This window comes from Pipistrellus hanaki, assembly GCF_964339955.1.
Source record: "Pipistrellus hanaki genome assembly, chromosome: 16".
Taxonomy (NCBI): Eukaryota; Metazoa; Chordata; class Mammalia; order Chiroptera; family Vespertilionidae; genus Pipistrellus; species Pipistrellus hanaki.
Window position 1 is genome coordinate 28857855 of NC_140518.1, and position 25954 is coordinate 28883808.

A 25954-nucleotide genomic window follows, 5' to 3' on the forward strand; every position below is an offset into this window, starting at 1 on the left:
AGCCACACTCAAGGGGCCAAAGAGCCGCATGTGGCTAGCGAGCCACAGTTTGCCGACCATGGCCCTAGGCGGTCACCTGGACTGGTGGTCTTGATCTTGCCTGGGGGGGTTGGGGGGTGCTGTCCTGGCTAAGCTGTGTTAGCCTGGACTCTCCATTGCAAGCTGCCTCGGATGAGGGAAAGGATGTATGGGCTCACAAGGCTGGAAGGCCTGCAGGTGGGCTCGGCACAGTTGGACCAGGGGAGACTGAGTCCCAAGGGATGTGGCCCACAGTAAGGTCACTACATGAGCATCAGGAAAACACGCTCCTTGGCCTCCAAGGGCTGACCTGAGCAGAGAGAAGAGCTGGCTGAAGCACCTGTGAGGTGAGAGGCTGGTCTAAATTGGGAGTTATCAGCTTGACATCCTCTGGACTTCTGGGATGGGTCCATGATTTGTTGATCCCAAGTTAAAAACAAAACAAAACAAAAAAACAAAAAAACAAAAAGACAAAAAGACATAAAAGATCTTCCTGTTTTGGCTGGATCTCAACTCCATGACTTCATCCGAGCTTGCTCCAGTGCTGTCAGCTCAGACACGTAGTTCGTCTTTACGAGTTTAAGAAATACATGGTGGCTTTATGAATGAAGTCCGTTTAGTGGATGCAGTCTTCCAAACCATGGTATCCATACGGGAAACCACCTTGGTGGAGGGGGGTGAAAAGGTGAGGACCGTGGCTACAGCTCATCTTGACAGTCCTTCCCAGCAGCCACCTCTCTTGGGCACCGGGATTCCAGGAGGCCCTTTATAAAGAAGAACCCAAACACCATGCGCCATTTCGCAAGCCACGGGGCCCATCAGCTGTGTGACCTTGGGCACGTCATTCTGCCTCTCTGAACCGGTTTCTTCAACTATAAAATGAGACTGGTATCTAGACATAAAAATCAAAACACATACCCACACAAAAGGCTTGTTGTAACAGTTTTATTCATAATAGCCAAAATCTGGAAGTAGTCCAAATGGTCACCATCCCATAAATGGATAAGCAAACGGTGGTACCTCCATCCAACAGAACACTACTTGGCAACAAAAAGGAATGAACTACTGACACGTGCAACAACATGAATACGTCTCCAAACCCTGTTGACTAAAAGAAGCCAGACACAAGAGAGAACACCCTACGTGATATTTATATGGAATTCTAGAAAAGGCAAAAGCGAACCATTAGAATATAGGTAGGTCAGTGGTTCTCTGGCCTTACCTGTAAGTGAAGGGGAAGGAGGGAACTTGAATGCTGGTTGATAGTTACAAGAGTGTCACTACTTATGAATGGGACACTTAACATGGGTGAAATCTAGTGCATGTAAAGTGTACCTCAATGTTGACTTTCTAAAAATGACATCAAAGAAAAATATCACTTTTCAAGGACCCTTTCTATGATAGCAACCCACCTCCAGATAGTGTTGGGGGGAAAAACAGCATTGGCTCATGTAATCAGGTTAGTCCAGGGGTGCAGCTGGCTTCAGGCATGGCTTGATCCAGAGGCTTCCTGATGTCTGGATAGAACACACTCGCCTTCTCTTTCCTCCTCGTTGGCTGTATCCTCAAGCAGAGCACAGGATGGCCACCAGCCGTTCCAAGCTTGGCAACTTCTGTCCACTTGGCAACTCCCACAAAAACCGAGTGCCTCTTTCCTCATGAGTTGCTGCAAAAGTCCCAAGGGGGAGTCTCAGCATCCATCCTGGGACACATGCCTGCCTCTCAAGCCTTGGGGGGTAGGACTGGCCTCATCTGAACCCCAAGGGTACTCGGTGGGGGAGGGGTGATCCTCTGAAGAAGATGGGCATTGTCAGAAGGGCCGTGGATGCTGGCCAGCACCTCTCCCCACATACCCAGGGCAATGGCATCTACTGTTCCTCCCTCCAGGCACCTCTGCATGGCTAGGTCGTCAGGGACAGGTCTGGAACTCATTCGAGGTCCAAGGCTGCTTTTCTGTGACGTCTCAGGGCTCTGCGTGTTAGACACAAGAGTGAAAACAGAAATCAAGTGCTAATCTCTCCCCCACTGGCCGCGCCAAACAGAAAGCCCTTCGCGCCTGTGCTGGGCTGTCTGCACCCCCAGGAGGTGGGCGGGTGGAGGGGGTGAGAGGAGCTCGGTAGCAGCTACTCTGGCCCAGGCCCAGACGGAATGCTTTGGAACTGGACTTGTAGGACGCAATTGAGGAGGCGAAGGATGCCTCTGTGGGCCAGAATGCAGGGCAAAGGGGGTGAGGACTAGAGCTTCTCAGTTTAGAACCACCGTCCATCCTAACAGGGTGTGGGCAGGACAGCCAAGGAGAAAGCTGGCCGAAGAGGACCCCTTCAGAGACCAAGGATGATAAGGTACCATCCAGCATGCTGACACTCACACCTCACTTCCGGAGCAGCGCGCCTGGGGTTCAGTGGGCACCTTCTCCAAGCCAGACTCCGCCCAGAGTTCTCGTTAGAAGGGGAGGGAAAGGGGGCGACAACTTCCTCTCCATAGTCTGAAGAAGCCTACAGCGTGGCACCTTCCTACGGGCACTATGGTGCCCAACGAAGCAGCAGGCTCAGAGACGGGGCTCTACCCAGGGCCCCCGCCATGCGGCTGCCCTGGACCAGACTCCTGGCCAAGGCTTGTCTCCCCTGCCCTGCCCTGATCCCAGGAGCTCCAAGTTCGTGGCATTGAGCTGAGGTTATTCCTGACCCGGGAAGGCCGAGGCAGTGCAGGACCGTCTCTCCCAACCCAGCCCCCAAGGAGTACAGGCAGGAGAAGCCTGAGGGGGGCCCAGCACCCTGCTTTCCATCACGGGGCTGGCGGCGGCGGCCCGCCCGGCCATCCGGCTTTCTGGGAAGCAGGTTACATGGGTGTTGTTGCCAAGAGTGTGCACTCGGCCGCAGAGAGCTGGGCGGGGAGCCGGGCGAGAGCCAGACGGAGGAAGGAGCGCGCCAAGGCCCGGCGAGGGAAGGTGTGGCCCGCGCTGGGGCCTCGCTGCCAAAGGAAGCCGCTGGGCTCTGGGAAAGGGGCTCCCACCTCCTGTCTCCACCCGCCGTGTCCGAGGCGGGCTGGCCCTCCAGGCCGCGGCCCTACCGGGGCACAGCGGACCGCTTCCTGGAGCCGACAATGAGCCTGCCCGCGAGTTCCCTGCACTGGCACCCCGCCCGCCCGGCTGACCCTCAGCTCCTCGGAGTCCGGCTCTGGAGGAAGAGGGAGGGGCAGGCACAGCCTTCTGCAGACCCAGGCACCCAGCAGGGGTCCTGATCCTTAGGGGCCGCCAGCCTGGAGCAGGGCCCAGAGGAGCAAGCCCCACGCAGGCTGTGCTCCTGAGACGCCTCTGTCCCGGCAGCGAGCAGGGAACTGGGGGCCTCGTGCCCCTTGCATGCTCTGAAAATGGGGCTAAACCCTGCCCTCCCCAGATCCTCGGCAGTGCAGCGGGCAGAGGGGGGCAGGCTGTGGGTCCAGGCTGGCGAGGGCACGCAGCACTGGGGAAACTGCGGGACACCCCCCCAGTCTCCCTGTGAGGCACCCCCCTCGCCCCCAGTATTTCATCGTCACAGTAACCTATGTGTTAGCAAGCACTGATATGCTTGTTATCATCACATAAGCTCATTACAAATAACAGTTACTGAGAGAGCACTGACCTCGGGAGTCAGTAGCTGCAGACCTCACCCCCACCTCTGCCACGTCCTGGCCGTGTGTCCTCGGGTAAGTCTCCTGATCCCCTTGGCCTCGGTCTTCCTTCTGCAAAACGAGGATCAAAGGCTGGCTCTGAGCAGCCGAGAAAAGACAGGAAGTGAAGGTCTGCCAACCGCAAATGGCCACATCGTCTGCCCCGCCTCTGGGGGCACAGCTGGAGGAGCCTTCTCCTGCCTCTGGCTGGTGGGCAGAGAGCGGATGGTGCTCTGGCTGCTTCACGGGATCAGCTGAGGACCATCCGGAAAGCAGACACAGATACCAACCCCAGCTGCCCCGACAATTCAGAGCCACGTGGTGGGGGGTGGGGCCTGGGCCGTGGAGTGTGTGTGTGTGTGTGTGTGTGTGTGTGTGTGTGTGTGTGAAGACTCTCTCTGTAAGTCTTGGGTGACTGAGGTGGAGAAGCAAAGCAACAGCCCACATTTCTAGCATCTTCCCCAACCCCGTCATCCATCTGGAGTGACCCAGCGCTGCTCCAACACCCTCCAACCAGGCCTCTGAGCTCCCCAAGCTCCCTGGCTGGAGGCATGCTTCAGCCCACTTGGCCAAGAGAAAAGAGACTTTCTGGCTCCCAAGGGCACAGAGCCATCGCTCAAATGGGTGGCGAGCCTCGCCCGTTTTAAAAGCCCCAGTCCTGCTAACGGGGAAAACGCTGGAAGGTTGTACTTAATTAGCAGACATTATCCCAGCTATGGGCATTTATGAGCCTTTTCCATCCTTCAGTATTTTTGAAATGTTCTACCATGCAAGGTAGTTCTCTTGTAACGGGAGAGGTGTGTGTGGGGGGGTGGGGGGAGAACAGTATTGTTATTTTTGATGTATTGCCTTTTCAAAAATTGATGTGTCGTTTTGGAGTAAAGACTGAGGAGCACGCTCAGAAACAAGGAGTTTTGGGGGAGATGGCAGGTCAAAGGGGCCACAGGGACAATTAATTTGAAGTTAGCAAATGCTTAGCTGATGAGGATGGGACGCGGTGTGTTACCCTGTGTCCATTGTAATCTTCAAGAATCTCATTCCACGAAAGCTCCACCTGCCGCTTACCAGGGAGGGATACACGCTGCTCCCTCAGCCCCTGGATGACGTTACCTTGGCGCTGCCCCTCCCCCTGGGTAGGAAAAAGAGGAGGATCCGGTGCAACTCCAGCCCCTTAGAGACTGTCTGGCAGAGCTGGTGTGGAGGCAGGCTCAGACGACCGACCGGGGCCCGGGCAGCAAGGGGCCTGGCTGGCCGGGAATGAGGATGATGGCGGTCAAGGTTCCACATGTGGTCTTCTTGAGTGGTGAGAGCTTTCGAGTCGGCACCTGGGAGGGAACCTGGGAAATACCTGGGGGGTGAATCTCCCCTGCGGACCTGGACGGTCAACGGGACACGAGATGGGGCTTGCTGTCTGTTCCCTGCCTCGTCTGTCCATCCGCAGGCAGGCCAGTGCTCAGCCGCAGCTAGACAGGAAGCTTCTGTTGCTGTGGGATTTGGTGGCTTAAAACAAAATGTTTTCATTGATTTCAGAGAAACATCTATTAGCTGCTTCCGGCATGCATCCAGACCAGGAACTGAATCTGCACCCTAGGTATGTGGCCTCACCGGGAATCGAACCAGGGACTTTTTGGTGCTGAGACTACACCCACCCAGCCACAGCTGTCAGGACGGATTGGTGACATGCTTGTGGACTGGTGTTCCTGGGTTAAGAGGTTCGGGGACTTGGGGGTGGGACCCATGTCACAAATTGATATTTTGGCTGCTTAACCAAACTATCTGTCGGGTGGGGAGAGGAAAGGTGGGGTTGGGGGCACCTACTGAGAATGGAGGAGATTCAGGAAGTGAAATGGGGATAGAAAACACCTGGCAAGCTCCAGGGTCACCTTAGCGGGGAGGAGGAGGGAGCCTTGAACCCACTGCAAGTGAGTTGGAAACTGGCCAGCTCACCGGGTCTCAGGGAGTGGACTGGGGCTCTCCTCTGTGGTAAAACACAGTGCAAGTTCCTGCCCAGGGCCCCTCAACGGTCCCAGCTTCTCAGGAAAGTGGGCAGCCGGCCAGCCCAGCTCTGTGGCCCTCGTCCTACCTGGTCCCACGGCCGCCCTTCCTCGTGCCCTGCACGGGCAGCTGGGCCTCCTGAACCTTCACCCACACACAGCCAGGAGACTCTTCATCCAGCAGGAATAGCTGGATGCCCGATCCTCCACCAAAAAGGAAAATGGTAAAAACACATGCAAGGCAACGCATCGGCCCGACGAACGCGTTTTAATAACCAGCAGGTCTCAATGGGACCCCTGGACGCCCTTCCCCTCCCCTAGGGGCCACGTGGTGAGGGGTGGGTTGCCAGCCACTGCCCGATGCCCACTGCAAGAGCAATAAGGATTTTTAGGGGCATTATGACTTGAGTCAGAAAACACAGCTGCCCCTGAAAGTCCCTTATTTTTCTTGCTGTCCGTGGCTACTCCAGGCGAGTCCGCCGTCGACTGGCTGGCCGGTGAGTGAAGATGGGGGCCCTTCCCTTGACCCCGGCCCCCCACCTCCCCACCGCTCAGGGGGACGCGCTGCCGGGTAGGGGGCCGCGGATCTCCATGGTGGCACCATGTTCCCCAATGCTTGGTCCGGCCAGGGGCTGGCCTCACTGCCCCCAGGGCACGTCCAGAACGACCAGCCTTTGCCCCACCAGACAAGCCAGAACCCAGTGCCTTCCGCCCACAGGCGGCCGCGGACTGGAGTCTCGGCGGAATCGCAGGTGGACAAGGGCAGCCCGAGAACGCAGTGTGACCGGGAGAAGGGGTGTCAGGCGGAGACCCACCTCCTCAGTGACGGTCCCGGGCCTGACACTGACGCCCAGCCAGAGGAGAGCCGGCGTGAACGTCCCCAGAGGCCAGGCCTGGCTCAGGTAGGAGAGAGCGAGGACCCTGGGAGGCGCCCCGAAGACCGACCCCAGCCAGACGCTCCTCTCCCTAAACCCTCTTAAAATCAACAGCTTAAAGACACAAGATTCTCAGAGGGACAGGCCCTGGCTCAGCTTCCCTCCAGCAGCCGTGGCCTCGGTCACCCTGTCTGTAAAATGGGCCCAGGAGGCCACGGCCGTCTCTCCCGTTTCAAAGGAAAAGCATAAGAGGAAGTGAGAGCATCTCAGCTCTGTCACATCCCAAGGCACTGCTCCTGCAAAGCTGAGAGTCACGAACACTCTGTCCCCGGTGGGGGGCAGGAGGCTGCAAACCGGGAAGCGGCATGGCTGGGGAGGTGGGGAGGGTGGGGGGTGGGGGGGAGTCCAGCCCTCCCTCTGCTCCGCTCTGCAGAAGGCAACAGTGTCCCAGGGGGCTGTAGTGGAAAGTCAGAGACACTCCCCTCCTCCACCAGAACAGCCCATGCTGGGCAAAGCCTTCTTCCGTGTGTTTCCAGGTTCAAGCCAATGAGCCGGGAGTGCGGGCTGGAAGACACGGGGGAACGGAGAGGAGATGGTCAGAGAAGCCAACAACACAGGGGAGGGGCTGTGACCGGCTGTGCTGCTTACGAGAGGCGGAAAGGGCTTCTGGAATCCACGCCTGACCTAGGTCCCTTCTCTGAGCCGCGCTCCCCTCTGCCCCCAGGTGCTCAATCCCCAGGAGGCCGGTCCCCAGACCCCAGGACTCCTCTGAGGGCTGCCACGAGGAATGCCGTCTCCTGACAGGTAACTTGTCCCCCGACGCCAGGCCACTCTACCCTGAGCCCAGGCCGGGCTGGAATCTGCCCAGCTGACCCCCAGGCGCCTCCCCACCCAGACTGGCACCGTACCCTGGGGGCCTGGCCATGGGGCCCAGCTGTGTGGCGGGACCCGAGGCCACGCGGGACATGGGAGGCCCCACTCTCTGCCGATCAGCCTTCTCTCTGCCGTCACACCTGTGCGCAGGAATAGACACGCCCAGGTTGCAGGGAGGGCTGTGAGAATTAAAGGGAAGGAGCATTCAAAGCTCTCAGATGTCTCCTTAAGGAGAGCGGAGTCCCTCTCCAGCATCTTTCCCCTTCCCCCTCAGACCCCAAGGGCTGGGCAGGGCTCTGGCCACGGAGAATTCTTTCCCCCCGGCTGCTCCCCGAGCGTGGCCCTGCACCTTCCCTCCACACCCCGGGCCCTGTCGTGCTCAGACGGCGAGGAAACACGCTGGGAGCCCCAGCCACGGCCTCAGCCCTCTCAACACAGCATTATGGCAACTGTCACCTCGCCCAAAGTTTTCTGCCCTAACCAAGGTCACGGCCATAGACGCCACCAGCAAACCCCAAGCTGTCCACGCACACTGGGGTCTGAGCCCTTCGGCAGCCTCACCGCATCACGCTTTTCCCTCCTCCACAGCCCCCGCCCGCACAGCCTCTGCGGGAGCAGGTGCCGTGGCCCCAACGCAGTGGGACGGAGTAAGAGGGTGAGACCCGGCTCACCACGGCCCAGCCACGGAACCTTGGGCACGCTGCCACCCCTCTGGGCTTCCGTCTGGTCCTCTCTGAGATCGATGGGGTTGCTGGAGGATTCAATGACTTCGTTCCCATCCGAGGCTCAGAGCGTGCCTGCTACGAAGCATTTGGTTGGGTAAGCTATCGTGACCATCCCCTGCTTTGTTCTTCAAGATTCACCTTTTCCGGGTGTTTTTCAGGGCCCCTTCCGCCTCCCCCCACACTCATCATCACATCACACCGCTTTACCCATCAGCCCGCAGGCAGCCCGGTCCTGGGACCCCCTGCATCACACATACCTAATAACAATGCCGATTCTGGAGCCCCTGAAGTTGGCTGGGGGCTAGGGAGTCTGCAGGCCTAACAGGTTCCTCAAGGGGTTCTCAGAGACACCCCAGTTTGAGAACCACTGCTCCGGGCCACCGTATGGCCATGGGATAGGCAGCGTCTGGCCTACGTGCTCAGTAACAAGGTGTGGTCAGGAGGGCTGTTGCGGGTTACGGTCAGAGGCTCTCCCATCCCCGTGCCATGCTAAGTGGGTAAAGGTGACCCACCTGGGCTTGGCTCTGACAACTGAGTCAACCCATCACCAAACACATCAGTCCCCAGCCCAGCTCCTCGGGCCTTCCCTGAGCCCTGGCTCTGCCAAGCACATAGATGAGCAAGGAGCTGCCCCCTTCTGCCAGGGGGTGTAGGTAGGGGGTGGGGGGCGGCTGAAAAGCCCTCAGGATTTCCACGGGCAACCGCAGAGTGAGCACCCTTATTGGGAATTTGCTCTAGAAAGGAAACTCTGAGCCATCCCCACCCTGACTGGGGAAGGAGGTGGTCGGGCAGAGGGCAGTGGTCCCAGAATAACTTGGAGAATCCCTCCGACAGAGAAGCCACTGGGCACACACAAGGCCTGCGGCTGGGCTGGCTGTGAGGGTCTGGCCCCAGGGCCTGAAGAGCCAGGTCCGCTTCTAGTTAGGGGCCAAGTCCTGGCACAGAGAGCTGGGCGGGGCTGGGCAGGGGGATGCTGGCACGCCCAGCACTCAGCTTAGGAGACTGGGACCTGCAGGGTCCCGCCCCAGGCCAGCCCACCATGGGGATGAGAGCTAGAGGGCCCGGCTGAAGCGGAAAGCTGTCTTGGACTCGCCACCGATCAAACCTGGAGACCCGAATCTCACCCATCAGAGCCCCTGACTTTACGATAACCAATCTCTCTGCCAGAAATTCTTTTGCTAAGAACACGTAGGCTGTTAAACCCTCCCTCTCACCCCCTTAGCACCATGCTCTGCAAACCCTCCAGCCCTGCTGGCCTGGTGCTGGTGGCCAGTATTCCTTGGGGTTGGCTCAGCCCCCAAAACTCATCAGTGGGTGGAGGTCTGAGTGCCCCTCAGCCAGGCTGGGTCGGCGCCTGAACGCACCTGTCCACACGAATGCACACTCCCACTGGGAGGCCCCCACTTCTAGGCTGCCCAGAGCCTGAGCCAGGGGTGAGTGCTGGCGTTACAGCTACAACATGTACCTCCACTGTGGGTGCCCCCCGGGGGGGGCGGGGGGGGAGGGAAGGGGGGTGTCAGGCATGCAGATAGCAGGACTAACATACGGGAAAGAAGAGTCTATTGTTAAGGACACATTTATCCTTCTCACAAGTAGTCATCAGACTGTGGTCCCAACCAGGCCCTCCGCCTTTTTAAAAAATATATTTTATTGATTTTTTTTACAGAGGGGAAGAGAGAGGGATAGAGAGTTAGAAACATCGATGAGAGAGAAACATCGACCAGTTGCCTCCTGCACACCCCCTACTGGGGATGTGCCCGAAACCAAGGAACATGCCCTTGACCGGAATCGAATTTGGGACCTTTCAATCTGCAGGCCAACGCTCTATCCACTGAGCCAAACCAGTTTTGGCCCTCCGCCTGTTTTTATAAAGTTTTATTAAAACACAAGAGTATCCATGTATTCTCTATGCAGGGGTCCTCAAACTTTTTAAAGTGGGGGCCAGATCACCGTCCCTCAGAGAGCTGGAGGGCCGGACTATATGAACTACTAATTCCTACTGTAACACCTCGGCTGCGCTCACTGCCCAAAAAACCTGGCGGGCCGGATCAGACTCCTCTGCGGGCCACATGTGGCCCGCGGGCTGTAGTTTGAAGACCCCTGCTCTATGGCTGCTTTCACGCCACAACAGCAGAGCAGAAGGGTTGCAACGGAGATCCCGTGGGCCTCAAAGCCTAAAAGATTTAAACTTTGCCCCTTAACGAATGATGTTTGCTGACCCCCCGCTCTGACCAGTACAGCATTCACTTGGTACCCAGCATGCGGGGGGTGGGGGGGAGACCGAGGAGACGACCCTGAGCAAGACTGGCTGAGCCTTTGAGCCTTCGTGGAGTTCAAGGCCTGGTGGGGACAGGGCTCATTCATTCAGCCATGGCTGCTGCTCAGGAAGGAGCCACCCCGGCTCTGGCTCAGAGCTGCCGCCTCTTCATTATGTTGATGCTCCTGCAACAGGGCTGCTCTGTTACCCCGAACCTTTCAGAACCTCCCAGGTTTTAGAAAGCAACGTGTACATATACCACAGAGTACACACCACCCCACCCAGCAGGGCAGCACCATAATCAAACGCATTACTGTCTCTGCAGCGAGACCCATGACCGTTCACACTCACCGAGATAGATACAGACTACACCACGCGGAGTCTCACGTCAGTTTGGGTCAGGTTTCCCCACAAAATTTGTTTCCAGACGACCTCTGGTTTTCGTAGTTTTTTGGAGTTCGGAATTTCGGATAAAGGATGGTGGGTACCAGCGCTGCAGTTACCAGTGTGGACGCGGGTCTGCACTCTGTTCCTTGGTGTCGGTTGGACTCCCCCCCCCCCGCCCCGCCCCCCTGCAGATTGCCCCGGGGGACCCCCTCCCCAACACACCCAGAAAATATAAACTGAATAAGCTCACGTCCCCAGAATTTCTTATCCAAAGAACAGCTACCACCATTCTTACTGAAAAATGTAGCAACACATCTGTCTGCCTGCTCCACGGTCAGGGGCAGAGAAGAGCCAACATAAGTAATTTTCCAACTCCATTTACGCAGGACGAGGACAGCGGAAACACTTTCCGGTCCCTGCTGCTGCCGACGGGCAAGCACATCGGGGTGTTTTGGGGGAGCAGGTGGAGCTAAAACAAAAAACCCTTAATTTTCCTCAGAGCCGCCCTGTGGTTTAGGTTTCATTTGGAAATCTAAAATAATTTATCTCACTGCAAATTTCTGACAGCTAATTAGAAAAATGTACTAAATGTATAATCTGGTTTCATATGTGGTAATTATACTCCTTTGAGTAAAATATTTTATATATACATGTGTATACACACATATGTGTGTGTATGTATACATATATACACATACACACATATATACACACACATACACACATATATATATAATTTAATGTATATATATAGTTTAATAGCACTTCTTCCAAAAAGTGTATATATCCAGGAGGGTAAGGGCCTGTGCTGGGGGGGAGAGGAGACATATGTAATGTAATACTTTTAACAAAAAAGAATTAAAATTTAAAAAAAATAAAGGTTTCATCTGAAACTAATATATCAAATGTCAATTGTAATGGAAATATATAGAATTTTAAAAATTCACCTCCAAGTTTAAGATAGTCATACTGAAAAACTACCTTAATACACACTATCCAAAAACAGACAAACCACCTGCTATCAAATGCAGCTCTTCTGCATTACAGGATGATCTCTGAAAAGGTATTTCAGTAACGACGCCCCTCAGACACCCTGGCGTTAATTGGGTTCCCCCCTTTTCAATGCACCGAAACGTCCTACCCTCTCTTTCTTAATGAAGTGCTCCTACAAAGGACTCCCAAAATTTCCTCCGTGCTGAGATTTCTAAACCCCAAAATTGGGAAAGAGGTTCTGGACTCCACTGAGGATCTCCACCGGGCCCCGGAACTGGGAAGACTTTTGAGGAGGGATTGGGAAACCGTTTTTTCTCCTGCCTGACCCACCAGATTCCTCTGGGGGTGAGTGACGAGGGGGTGGCTGTGTGGGGAGGGGACCCGGATGCCAAATGCCTGGGAGCTGTGTCTGTAGTGACCGTGGGCGGGGACTAGTGAACCCTCCCAACCCCGGACGCTCCCTCTGGTCGGGCGCCCGCAGTCCTGCCCTCACGGGGGACAAGGACACAGGCGGGCACTCCCAGCTCCTGGCAGAGAGGACCCCGGCGGCTCCGCCTTCCCGCCAGCCCCCTCTGAGCACGGCGGCCGGGCAGGGCGGCACGGACCCCGGCCGGGAATCTGTTTCACTTTCTGGTTTGCATCCTGGGTCCCTTCTCACCCCGATGGAAGACCGTGTCCTTTAAATGCCAAGAGAGAGAACCCTCCAAGACGCTTCTTGTTGTTTTTTTTCTTTTTCTTTTTTATTTCCCAAGGACCCAGTTTTCCTCTGAAGCCGGGGAGCAGGCTTTGGTGAAAACCCGAACTGCGTAACCTCGGTCCCCGGGGCGGCTCCGTCTAATGTGATTACACGTCTAAATGCAGCGAACGGGGCAAAGCGGTAATATTTTTCTGGGAAAAATCAACATCATAAAAGGGTCTTTATTGAATCAAGGGCCCGTGAACTCCTCTGTTGCCTAATGATGGCTCCCCAGTGGAGGAGGCTGGGGTTCCAGGCAGGGCTCAGGGCTCAGGGCCCCGCTCAGCCCCCAGCCAAGGGGCAGCGGGCATTTGTCACGGCCTGTCTGATTACAGCCAAACCCACCGGGAGGACGAGAGGGAGTTTGCCGGGGTCTCCCAGGCCGGCAGCAGCCCCCGCCCGCCCTCAGTCTCTGGAAATGGGGGGCTGGGGGTGGTGGTGTGGGGGCCGACTTCTATTTTAAGGAGCAGGGCCCCAGCTCTGTCCCCACCCCTTACATTCAAAGGCGGGATCCTGGACCCTGCCCCTTCCACTGTCCAGGCCTAAGAGGCTCTCCAGCACTGCCCCCTTCACCCCCATCGACAGAGAAAAGGCCCATTGTCAAAACGTGATATTTTGCCAGATGGTTTAACATTCAGCGATCTGGCCAAGGTTAGCGGGCGCCCAGCCCTGAGTGACAGTCAGCGCCTGCTATCACCAGACGCAGGAGGAGGGGGCAGAGGGGGAGAGACTTAGGCTGGGGGCGGGGGGGGGAGAGCCCTTTGCACTCACCAGCTGGGAGCAAGCGGCGGGCTTTTTCCAGGGAGACGGTGGGTCAGCCCAGACGAGTCGGAGACCAGCATTTTGCTTATATACAAAGCCCTGCTTCCAAGTATCTGCTTAATCACCCTCGAAATTCCAAAACCAAAGACACATTTTCTTAAAAAAAAAAAAAAAAAAAAAGTTTTTTTTTTTTCCCCCCGTGTGTTCTTAAGTTTAAAGCAGCAAGCTCGAGTAGGAAGACATTCAAGAGAATGTTGCGCTGACTCACTAACCTCTCCCCCCACTGACGGCATGAACCCACCCCTGTCTCTGAGGGAGCAGGAACCCCCTACACACACACACACACACACACACACACACACACACCCCAGCGTACACAGCAAAGACGTGCTTTTCCTCCAAAGTTTTCTCCCCCGATGGGAGGCCCGCAGGCAGGCTTGCCAGGTGGTCCTTCCCTGACCTCGCTGGGGTTGCTTCACTGGCCCCACAGGCCCCGGGATGAACTAGGGTGCCCCCTGAGAACAGCTACCGCGGACTCCCTGCTACCACAGGCCCGGCATCTCACCCAGGACTCTCACAGCGCCCCACAGCGCAGGCGTGCATTAGCCTACACAGGGAAACTGAGTCTCGGCAAGGCACACCACTGGCCCAAGGGCACCCAGGGAGTCCGCGAGCGCCCAGGTTTCCCAATGCAAAAGCAGCACCCTGTGCCTGCCGCCCGCCTTCCGCAGGAAAGCATGTCCTGCCTCCCGCCCAGCTCTCTCTCCCCTAAGGCCAGGTGTCAGGAGCCTAGAAGCTTCCCAGAAGGTGGGGGAGGAGGTCTACCTTGCACCAGTCACGCAGCTAGAGGGTCCTGGCTTAAACGTCCGCCTGGGAAGACCAGGATGTATGCCTGTCACCACGAAGGAGAAGCCAGTGTTTCACCCCACACACCCCAGGGCAGAAATCCAGCCGGAGGAAGTGAGTTCCATGAGAATGAACCGCAAAGTCTTCACAGACGGATCCAAATTTCCCAGCTGCACATCTCCGCGTCTTCCCCCCTCCCACTCCTCCCAACCACAGCCCCAGGTCCCAGCCTCCCTCCTGCATGCCCTTCTCTGCCCCTCCTGGCTCAGCAGCTCAGCCGATTCTCCCGGGGGTGCACGCTGGATCCGGGCCCACGGCCCAGGGAACAGCCGAGGGGCCCCCCCAGCCCGGAGTGGCAGAGCTGAGGTTGCAATCAGGCCGTGGATCTTTCCACATCGCACCTCCCTCCCCAGCTCTCCTGGGCAGCGAGCACAAGGGGTCTGGCTACAGGGCGATTTCAAAATTCCCACACTGTGCCAAGGGGAGGAGGAAAGGGAGCCGCGCAGTGGGTGAGAAGTCACCTGCTCCGTGTACGTCTGTGCGTCCTGCCCGCTGCCCAGGGCCAGTGGGAAGGACTGGTTTAGAGGCTCTAAAGCAGCAAAAAGATGATGATCTATCTCCACCTCCTATTGGAAATCCACAATGAAAACATCCCTGAGCCATAAAAAGAGTATAAGGAAACCAGGCCGGCTTGGCTCAGTGGTTGAATGTCGATCTACGAACCAGAAAGTCACGGTTCAATTCCCGATCGGGGCACCTGCCCGGCTTGCAGGCTTGATCCCCAGTGTGGGGCGTGCAGGAGACAGCCGATCAATGATTCTCATCATTGATGTTTCTATCTCTCCCTCTCCCATCCTCTCTGAAATCAATAAAAAAAAAAAAAAGTATAAGGAAGCCCAATGAAATTGATATTTTTTTTTCCATGATGACCACTCTTCAGTATTTTTTGGAATATCAACTCATTTCCTTTCCCCACCCCTCCATCCCTTCGATTCTGCACCCTGCTTGACTGGTCCCACTGGAGCGTGGTTAGCTTGTCCACTGGGTCAGTGAGCGAGCAATCCCAGACCAACCTGAGGCCGTTCACCTTTCTGGAGACCTTTCGTGAAATGTGCTCAGGGTCAGAACTGGAACCTGGGGCCTCTCAGGCGGCTGCACTGCTGAGCAGATGGGCGAGGTGGCCGCATCCGCACACCCAGGGCTGATCCGGCCCGTTCACCTCCGTTCGCCTCCGGTGCCACAGCCCAAGCTCACCGGCGCCAAACCTGGGAGGCCCTGACGCACCTGGAAAGCTGGAGGTTGGGCTCCTGGGGCCCCAAATGTAGCTGCGAGGCCCTGGGAGAGCCTGTCCCCCCTCTGCCTCAGCCTCCGCCACCACAGAGACTCCCACTACTCATCTGCTCTCAGGGCTGAGGTGAGGCGTGGGCAGCGAGAGGCCATCCCTCCCATACCCACGGCTGGCACCCCAGCCCTGCCCAGTCCCCGGCCGTGGTTGGTGGACAGTAAAAGCTAAGAGGCCTGCCGAAACCGGTTTGGCTCAGTGGATAGTGCGTCAGTCTGCAGACTGAAAGGTCCCAGGTTTGATTCCAGTCAAGGGCATGTACATTGGTTGCGGGCACATCCCTGGTGGGGAGGGGGTGGTGCAAGAGGCAGCTGGTCGATGTTTCTCTCTCATTGATGGTTCTAGCTCTCTATCTCTCTTCCTTCCTCTCTGTAAAAAATCAATAAAATATATATTTTTAAAAAGCTAAGAGGCCTGAGACTCGGGGGAAGGGGTTCCCAGACATTATCCCGGCCTTATGATTACAAAGCCGCGGTGGCCAGTAGGTTGGGTAACTTGCCTGAGGCCACACGCCAGCAGGCAACCGAGACCCACAAGCCCGGAGTCGCACTCACGCTGCATCCTTCTCCACCGGCACGCACGCACAGGCCGATTCTAAAGGAGAGCGGAGGGATGAGGGCTGCCAGTCAAAGGTCTACTGTGGGGTGCCAGGCGCCGTGCCTACATTTTTCATCTAAGCCTCGCCACAGGTCTCCACGGCCGGTATCAGAACCCCCGTTCACCAGGGAGAAGTGGGCATAGAGACGTTACTTGTCAGAGGCCACCCAGCTGGCCAAGAGCAGCTCGGACTCCAACCCCAGCCCATCTGGACCCAGACTCCACCTTCACGGCCCTCGCCCTGGGCTGCTTCGAGAAAAACCCTTCAAGGAGCCCAGACGGACCCCTGGCTTCTGACAACTCTTTCCTAGATGTGTCACCGATTAGGAGTGCTATTCTTTTCTGTGACAGCGCAGAGACAGGCCACAGATATTGACCGTCCTGTGCAGAGAGGCGCAGACCGGCCTGGCAGCAGAATCCGCTCTGCACAGGAATGAGGGCCAAGCTGTCACTAGACCAGCTGCGGGACAGAATCAAACCCTGAACAACACGGAGGGCTCAGACAGCTTGGCTTCGGGCAAAGGGGCATGGAGGGAGATCTGGGGACACAGCTCAGAGCGCCCCCTCTTCTCCATTCCCCACCCCTCTGGTGCCACCAACAACACTGGAGGGGTCTTTAAGTCTCAGGATTTCCGGAGTGGCTGAGACAGGGGTGGGTGGAGACGAGGGGGTTGGCTACTCCTAACACACCTCCTAGGTCAAGCCAATCCTCCTGGACAAAAATTGATCTTTAATCTTTCAGAGGTTGGAATCTTTTTCTAAAAAAAAAAAAAAGCTAAAACAGCTGCAAGGGAGAGGTTAATTATTTACCAGGTTGCAATTTACTCAAGAGCCGAGGGAATGCCGGCAGGCAGGACCTGGCCTCCCGCTGGATTTCTGGAGTCCTCCCCGGTCTGGTTAGAACCCTGCCCTCCCACCAGCTTTCCACCTTGCATCTTGCTGCTTCCTGGAGCCGGCTCCCTCCCGGGCAAACAAGTCTGACTTCACAGAGCCTAGAGGTGCCCACCTTAGAGGCCTGGATGGGGGTGGGGGGAGGTGGGAGGCATCTGCTCCAGGAAAACTACGAGAGAATTCAAAAGGAACAGCAAAACCAAAAAGCTCTCCGCGAAAAACGCAATTCCTAAATACAATGGCTTAAGTCCACGCACAAATCTGCTGCAGGAGGGCTGGCCAGCCTGCTGTGTAACTCATTCAATCCCATTTTTCAAAGGGAAAAAAAAATCCCAAGAAGGAAAAACCTAATTGCTCCCTTCCCCCAAAGAAAGGGAGCACCAAGCCACTTCCTTTAAAAAATCCCTAAAAGCGGGTCAGCCCCGGAGGAGAGGGCTCGGCCTGAGGGAAAGCTGCCTGTCGCAGGGCCCAGGGCAGGGGTGCTGCCAGGCTCCTCCGCCTTCTTTCCAGAGACGGGGGTCCCCGGGCCTGTGCTCTGCGTGCAGCCACCTCTGCTGGCTCTCCCGTGTCTCACTGTCTCACTGCCGCAGCCCGGGCCTGCGGGTGTGTTTTTACGACCACGCGTTATTCTGGAGATTTCCACTTCATTCCCTTTGAGACACTGACTCCCCGGGGCTGGGAGAGGCACGGGTTCAAAGGGAGAGCATGGTTTTCCCAGCCTGTCTCCGTGCTTCTTCGGAGAGAGCGTTTTTTCTTAATGAGGGCGAGGCCTCCACTTTGAAGCTCCCCCTCCCCCAGTCCACCCCCACCTCCCACCCCAGGTCCACCCATAGACAACTCTGCCCCAACACCGAGAATTGGTCAAGATGCACGCACCCTGCAGGACGGAGCCAAAGGAATTCTTTTCTCCTGTAATCCCGGCGCCTGCACGGTCCACGGATGGGAGCCTTTAGGACAAACTCGCACAGGGCCAACGGCAGTGAGTGTCCAGGGCCATGGCCGCTCCTGGGCTCACAGTCCCAACCCCGCTCCATTTAGCGACCTCCCAGCCCATGGGGCTCCCCTCCGAACCACTCAGGTCCAGCACCCCACACGGCCACGAACATGGGGAGAGGGGTGGGGAGTCTACACTGGCCCACAGACGTCAGGGAAGATGGTGGGGAAACCTTCCAGAATGGGTCTCTGCACCATTTCGCGAGGTGGGCCAACCTGGCTGAGCTAGTTCCCTGCAACCCCCCTCCTGCCGACAGGTAGGAACCCCTCCTGTTTTCCAAAGCCAGGAAGAAGGGGAAGCAAGGGGCGCTGTTTGGTCAACGTGCCCTCCTCCTTCAGTTCAGGTCACCTCACTGCAGGGCTCCCAGTGTGTTTCCGAGGCCCCCCACTGCCCTGACAGCCAAAACACAACACAAAATACAAGTCCCACCACCAAGCAGACCCGGGCTCCCAGGGGTTGCTGGGGGTTTTCTTTGAAGGGGGTAGAGAAGTGAAGTTTTTGGATAGAACGGCCGTTGTCAACCTTTTTGTCCTCTCATGGCACACATCACATTATTACCAACACCCTGCGGCACACCGTAAAAAATATATATATTTTTTGCCGATCTGACAAAAAAAAAAAAAAGTAGAATTTTGATTCACTCACACTAGGCCGGTTGTCATCTTTTTATTTGACAAACCCGAGGGAAAGAGGTCAGTGCCCCTGACTAAACAGTCAGGTATTGCAGGTATCAAAAAGTCTTGTGCCAGCCGGTTGAAAATCGCTGGGCTGGAGGGTTTAAGAGAAGAATCTCAGCATACACCCTCACGAGAACTCAGGGAGGGCCAGCATTATGTATGTGGCATATGCCAGGGAACAAAAGGCGAGCCATTAGGAACACACCCACAAAAACTGTGTCTTTTTTTTTTTTTTTTAAACGTTATGGTGGAAGACAGGAAGGGACAGGGGTTTCTAGGTCTCCAGGGGCTATATACCTCGGAATCGCGTCCCATCATCTCTCCAGGAGCAACTCCTTATAAGTCAGGAGGTCCTCCTGGCCCCCAAGCTCAAGGTTGCGGCGCCAGAATGCGCAGCGGGGTGGGGTAGGCCCTGGGAGGCGAAGGAGCTCGGCGCATCGGGGAGAAGGGAGCCACCTCTCCGCCCTGGCGCCCAGTTTGCCCCGCGGGGATCTCCCTCCACCCGGAGGACACGACCCACACACAGAGACCAACTCCAACCCCCCAGCGCATTCCCGTGGCTCCCGGGACGCGTGGGGAGCCCTGGAATCGCCGCCGCACCGCGTCCGAGACCAGCGCGCCCGGCCAGCCCAGCTCCCGCGGCGGCCGCCAGGGGCCAGGTCCCCAGCCCAGGCACTGAGCTCCCGGGGAGCCGAGGACTGGGACTTTGTAGGCCAGTTGAACCGACACCCTCATCTCGCCCGCAAAGACCCAGCCCTCAACTCCCGCCCGTCTTGCTGTTCCGAGGAGTTCGGGGTGCGGGCGCGCCCCAGACTGTGTCCCTCGGGTTGGGCCGGCCGGCGACCCGCGCACGCTATTCAGCACATGGTCTCGGCCGAGGGTCCGAGCAGCGTGAGCGGCGACCCCCGAAGAAGGCACCCGCCCCGCCCCGCCCCATCTCGGCCGAAACCAGCCCTGGAAGGGTTACACGGAGAAGCTCCGGCAGCTCCCAGGCCACCCCCGCCCCCCATCCCCGCACAGGACAAGGGGATCGGGCTTGGGGAGCTGCGGGGACCCAGCCACCCCACGCCCAGCAGCCTGGCGAGCACCAGAGTGACGCCAAGAACTTCGCCAAGACCCCACGCCGCAGCGCGGGGCCCAGCTCCAGCCGCCTCGTTACCTGCGCTCCGATCCGAGGGGCGCGGGGCCCAGGGCCGAGCGGGGCGCACCGGGGCCGGGAGGAGGGGGTCGAGAAGCCGCTGCGAGCCCGACCCTGCACCCCGACGTCCCGGGTGCCCTGCGGTGATCTCCCCGGTCCACCTGCCCGGGCCCCGGGGCCGCCGCCCCCGCCCCAGGGCGCACGCACGAGTCCGGCGCATCCATCGGGGAGCGGAGCGAGGCGCTGAGATGTCTCCAAAGTTGGGCGAGTGGTGCCCGCTCGCCGGAGCGGCGGCGCTGGCTCCACGTGCTGGTGACACATCAGGAAGGCTCCGCGCCCCGCGGCTCCCTCCCGGAGGACGGACGCGGCCAGCGCCCGCCTGCACCACCTCCGGGAGCCCAGCGGCCAGCGCCCCGCCCCGGCCCGCCCTGCGCCCGCCCCTCGGTGGCGCCACCCGCTCCAGCTCCAGCCTGCGGCGCCCGCACCGGCCTGCGGCACCGGCGGGAGGAGGGCACCCGGGCGGGTGGCGGGGCGCAGGGGGTGGCCTGGGCGCCTTCTCCCCGGGATCGAGTCGGACTGCCTGCCTCAACTCCAGTTCCTCCTTCCCGGCCATGCAGCCCTTCCCGCCTCTGAGCTCCAGTAATTTTCCCCTTTCCTCTCGGGCTGGTCCCAGCCCAGCGGCTGCTGTGGGCGCTTCTGCCCGGGAAGGCCGGGAAGGCCAGAGCCGAGAGCCCCCTGCTGGCAGCTCCGCTCTGCTCCTGGGCCTGGTCCCGCCCCAGGAGCTGGCCTCAACTCCCCATGGGAACCGGAGCTGGCCAGGCGGTTCAGCGGGGCTTTGGTGGCAAAACCAGGACATAACAAGTAAAAGGTCAAGCATGGTACCCAATAGCATAGCTTCTCCGATGTCCATTTTGTGTTTTCCATTCCCGTTCCAGGGGACCACAGATAACCCCTCTTCCTGGCTGTGCTTTCTGAAAACCTGGGCTTTGCAGGGGTGGGGAGCCTTTTTTCCTGCCCAGGGGCCATTTGGGTATTTGTAACATAATTTTCGGGCCATATAAAATTATCAACTTAGCCAAGACCGGTTTGGCTCAGTGGATAGAGCATCAGGCTGCGGACTGAAAGGTCACAGATTCGATTCTGGTCAAAGGCATGTACCTTGGTTGCAGGCACAGCCTCAGTGAAGGGTGTGCAGGAGGCAGCTGATGGATGTTTCTCTCTCATCGACGTTTCTAACTATCCCTCTCCCTTCCTCTCTGCAAAAAATCAATAAAATATATTTTAAAAATTATCAACTTAAAAATCAGCTTGCTGTCCCCAGCAAGCCGCTGTCCCCTAGCCCCGTGGTTGAGCATCGACTTATGAACCAGGAGGTCACGGTTCCATTCTGGTCAGGGCACATGCCCACCAGGTTGCTGGCTGGATTGGGGTGAGGGTGGTGTGGGTGTGCAGGGGGCAGCCAATGGAGGATTCTCATCATGGTTGTTTCTAACTCTCTTCCCCTCTCCCTTCCTATCTGAAATCAATAAAAATACATTTTTTAAAATTCGCTTGCTATATTTGGTCAAACATGTAATGAGCTCACCCCTGATTTCAGACCAAATGATTTCAAGGGCCTAACGCAGCCCGCCGGCCAGATGTTCCCCTGCTGGGGCTCTGGGGGGTGGAGGGGACTGTCCCAAGATTAGAGGGGGGCGGGGTCTGAGCTGCGTGGAGTCCCCTGCCAACCTGCTGCCCTACTCTCTAGAGATCAGATTGCCCCCTCATCTGAGACCAGTCTGGAGCACCCACAGGCCTCTGCCAACATCCCCATCCTCAAGATGGCCAGGACTCCGAGGACCATGGGAGAGGAAGTGAGTAGCACTAAATAGCACTGAGATAAAGCTCCCCCACCCCACACCTCTCTTCAGATAGAGCCCTTGAGTTGGACTTTTTAAAGAAAATAATGAGACATCCCTGTTTTGTGGCCTGACAGGTATTGGCTGTGAGCCTCACCGATCCAAATCATGCCTTAAACCCTCATGCTATGGGGGCTGAGTGGTTTCTCTGCTTAATTTTTCAGCTCCTTCCCCCCCCCCCCCCCATGGAGATCTCAGGGCGGGAGACAGACAGATGTGCAGGATCAGGAGCTCCCAGGACAGAGGGGCTCCAGGAGGGATGGGGGCAGAGGCACTCAGAACGGGGGCAGGGCAGGCCGCTGGCCCCAGGCCTCTGTAATCCCCATTTTGTAGGAGCCCAGGATTAAAAGAGAGAGGGAAAAAAGATGCCCTGACATTGCTGGTGCGGGTGCCGGGTGCTGGAGGGGTCTGTGGGTTGAGCTCTGCTTTCTCTTCCCCTTTTATTGGTCTCTCTGAATCTGACAAACCCTTCGGATCTCAGAGACTCCGGGAGCCAGGAGGAGCCGGTGTCCCGGGGGGATGAAAGGGCAGGGATGTAATGGGTTTAGGGGCTGGTCCCGGAGGAGCCTGTGGAAGATTACCATTTGTTTCCTGAGTTTGAAATCTCCTGAGGACATCAAAGGCGACGGCCCTGGGGGAGCACCTAATCCCATCAATGGCATCAAAACTGGACGAGAAAGGACATTCTGCCGACGTGGTTCGGGGGCGGCACACGGTTCACAAAAGGCCCTGGCCTCCACACTGGATCCCGAGCCAGTCCCGAAGCAGCCGGGGTCTGTCACTCACCAGAACTCAGCCGGGCAGGGCGGGCCTAGCTCCAGAGGCAGGAAGGGTCCCTGAGGGCTTGGGTGCTGCTGGGCCCCAGCCTGACTTTGAGCAAGTGTGTCACAGTCACACTTCTTACCACCAATGTCGTTTCCCAAAGATGCAAGATGGTTTTAAGTTTAAAAATAATTAAAAAACAAATATATATTATTGATTTTTTACAGAGAGGAAGGGAGAGGGATAGAGAGCTAGAAACATCGATGAGAGAGAAACACTGATCAACTGCCTCCGGGGCACGCACACGCACACACACACACACACACACACACACACTGGGGATGAGCCCACAACCAAGGTACATGCCCTTGACCGGAACCGAACCCGGGACCCTTGAGTCCACAGGCTGATGCTCTATCCACTGACCCAAACCGGTTAGGGCTCCCCACCCTGTCTTATCCCCCAACCCAGATATGTTTCCCTTTCCATAACCCTTGTCCCCTCTACAATGCCACACATTTCACTCGAATATTTGTCTCCTGCTGCTGATCTCTGCTTCCCACTCCCACGATGTGAGCGCCACAGGGCGGGAAGTTTTGTCTCTAAAGGACGCTCCTGCATCCCGGCGCCTGACACAAAACACATCCTCACTCGGTATTTGCTGGGAACCCAGCTTTGCCACACCTGGATAGGATTGGCTGCCCCAAACCCGCCCCACAGGCCCCCCGGGCACGAGCCCCCCTGGCCCCCCACACTCCCTCCATCACCTGCTGCTTTCACCAGCTTCCTCTCAGAGGGCGACCCCGCCCCCCAAGGGCAGGACAGCCAACCTGCACAGTGGCCTCCAGTCCCCGTAACGGTTCACGGTGTGAAACTCAACACCACGGTCCAGTATTGGTCCCCTGCTCAAGCTGAACCCCTGCCCCATCTCTAGCAACACAGCAAGGTGCTGTGAAGTGGAGGGAGGAGAACCCCGCTTTCCTGATCCGGAAGCCGAGCTGGGGGAGATGAACTGATCTACCCAAGGCCCCTAGGCACTGAGCCCTTTCCAGAGGTCCGGGGAAAGGCTGGCTGGCCGCGAAACCGTCCCTGCAGGAGCCGCACTGGCATCGCTGGTCTGTGTGAGTTCCTGACTTCCGGGCAACCTCTGATAAGGTATCTCCGCCCCTGGGCCCCCGTGTCATCACTGCCAAGCCTGGAGGGTGGCGTTTCCCTGGGATTTCTCCCAGCGTGACCGTAGGAAGAAAAGTTTGTGAGGTTTCTGACTTTGTTGTTGATAACCTTCCTGCATTCGGACAAGACGCACAGAGCCTTTTATCTACCCAGGTCACTGGATAAGACACCCCCCCGGCCCACGAGCAGCAGCAGGGTAGATTCCCGGGAAGGGAGTCTGTTCTCTCCGGGTGTGGTGACATGTTAGCGAGGCGGAGGCAGCATTCGATCCGGGTTTCCTGCCTGGTGGGAGGTGGGGGCAGGCAGGTGGTCTGACACCCGATGCTTGGGCTCCGCCCTCTGAACAGGACCTAAGGAGTGAGGCTCACCCTTTAAGCCAATAACTACCTCCAGCCCCACAGAAGTGAGTGTAGATACCCGAAGGCCTTCACGGTAATTATACGACCTCTCTGCTCCCATGTCCACCCCGTGCTTATATCTGACCCACCTTGACCTGGGGCTCATAGTTGATCCCTGTATCTGGCTCTTCACCTTTGGGGGCCCACACTTCCCCCAACATCTGTATGTTGACTTCTTTTATTGACTTTGGCTGGCTCATCCACCCCCCTGTTGGGATGGAATTCTCACCTCCAGCTACAGCAGGAAACCCAATGCCCAGCCTCAGAGTTCCAAGGATTGGTAAATCCAAATTCAGAGATAGGATCTAAGGCAATACCCAATAGTTCAGGAAAGTTCCCCTTCCTCTCCCTGGATATTTGGAATCTGCCTTTATTTGCATTCAGTAACAAGTAAGTCCATGTTGACACTGACACCTAGCTCAGCATTCCCTTGAAAAGCCAAGCATCTCTTCCATCACTGGAATATTAGGGAAATGATAAATATATTTCCCTGCTGCCTGAGCCCACATCCTATCTTTTGATAACCTTAGACACTGTTCCCAAGAGACTCTGCTGACTTTCAATCCACCTTTTGTGAAGTGCATTGAAAGGTAATGTGACTTCTGGTCACATTAACAGAAGTATGGAATGCAGAATGAGGGAGGTTAAGTTCCATTAGTGAGACTATATCTGGAGTAGTGTTTTCAGTGCTGAGTGTCACAACCGAAGAAAGGGACAGGCAGGCTGGAGTGTACTGAATGGGAAGCACTCACAACATAATATCCTATTAGATCGGGTGGTCTACCCTAGAGATGACTTGGGGGGTGTCATAGCTGGCTACGGCCAGACTCAAAGGCTCAGTTCAAAAGTGCTGGGAAAGGAATAAGCACCCACCAACTGAACAATGTGGTTGGCTTCCTGACTCAGACAGAAAAAAACCAGGGGGCAAGCACAGTGCAGTTCACTCACCTTTCAAGGAACAAATAGAAACCATAAAACCCATTCCCAGAGACCCAAAATGCCCTTTCTGGGAAGTCCTCCCACCATCAGGACATACAAAACCAGCATGCCAGGACCAAACCTGGCTATTCCACCTTGGGAGTGTAGGTGTCCCATCAGCAACACAGCCACCCCAGACATGCCTGCGCTCTGCAAGGCTTAAGGACAAAATCTGAAGTTAAAAAAGCCAAACAACAGAAGGTGGGGACAGCATTTAAGAGGCCATCAGAGCCCCACTGCCTAACCCCAACCTCAACCTCAACGCCCAGGCACGGACGGGGTTCGAACCCGCGATCTTCGGTTTACGAGACCGACGCCTTACCACTTGGCCACCGCGCCCGACAGCCAAGCTGGGGCTAGAAGCTCTCAGTGGAGGGGAAGTGGCGCAGGCGCGAGGGGCGACGCCCCGCCCCTGGCTCCGCCCACCAGCCCGCCAGCCTGCCCCGCTCCCCGGCCCCTGGGACCACAGCCAGGCGCCCGCACGGGGTTCCGCCCGGAGAGCGTGAGAGCCCGCCCGTCCTCTCCCTGCCGCCGCCAGCGCCCCCAGGAGCAGGGCACCCGCAGAGCCCGGGATGGGGTCCAGAGCCCTGGTGCAGAAAAACCACGCCCTGGTGCAGAAAAACCACCAGCAATGCGTTACCACGGGAGCAGGAGCGGAGACCGCGGCCCCCAGCGAGCCAGGGCCAAGCATCTGCACTAGGTTCTCTGGCCGATCTGTGAGCCCCCATGTGACCTTGGCCGGTCGTTTCTGACCAGATGGTGCAAGCACAAAGGGCCCTGGAGAAGGATGGAGGGAGCCAGGAGGGATGGGGTCAGGCTGCAGGGCTCAGGGGAAGGGACCGGTTCCCACTGATCCCGCAGGAACCACCTTCTGAATAAATAAAACCTTCCCGGGTTGCTTTTGCTCCCGCCTGCCTTGCCCTTTAACCCCTGGCACTAGATTCCGAATAAACGTCATTTTACACCATGTGGCCTTGCCCAGGAGGAACCCG

The 25954-nt window shown here is 57.3% G+C and overlaps 1 long non-coding RNA gene across 1 annotated transcript; it reads right to left on the bottom strand.

The window, feature by feature from the left end:
- Window positions 1-950: 950 nt before the first annotated feature.
- LOC311611064 lies at window positions 951-4067 on the bottom strand. Its single transcript, XR_014793056.1, has 3 exons — window positions 3639-4067; window positions 1872-1989; window positions 951-1684 (listed from the first exon to the last, which is right to left on the bottom strand). It is a non-coding gene; the product is annotated as an uncharacterized lncRNA (long non-coding RNA).
- Window positions 4068-25954: the final 21887 nt, after the last annotated feature.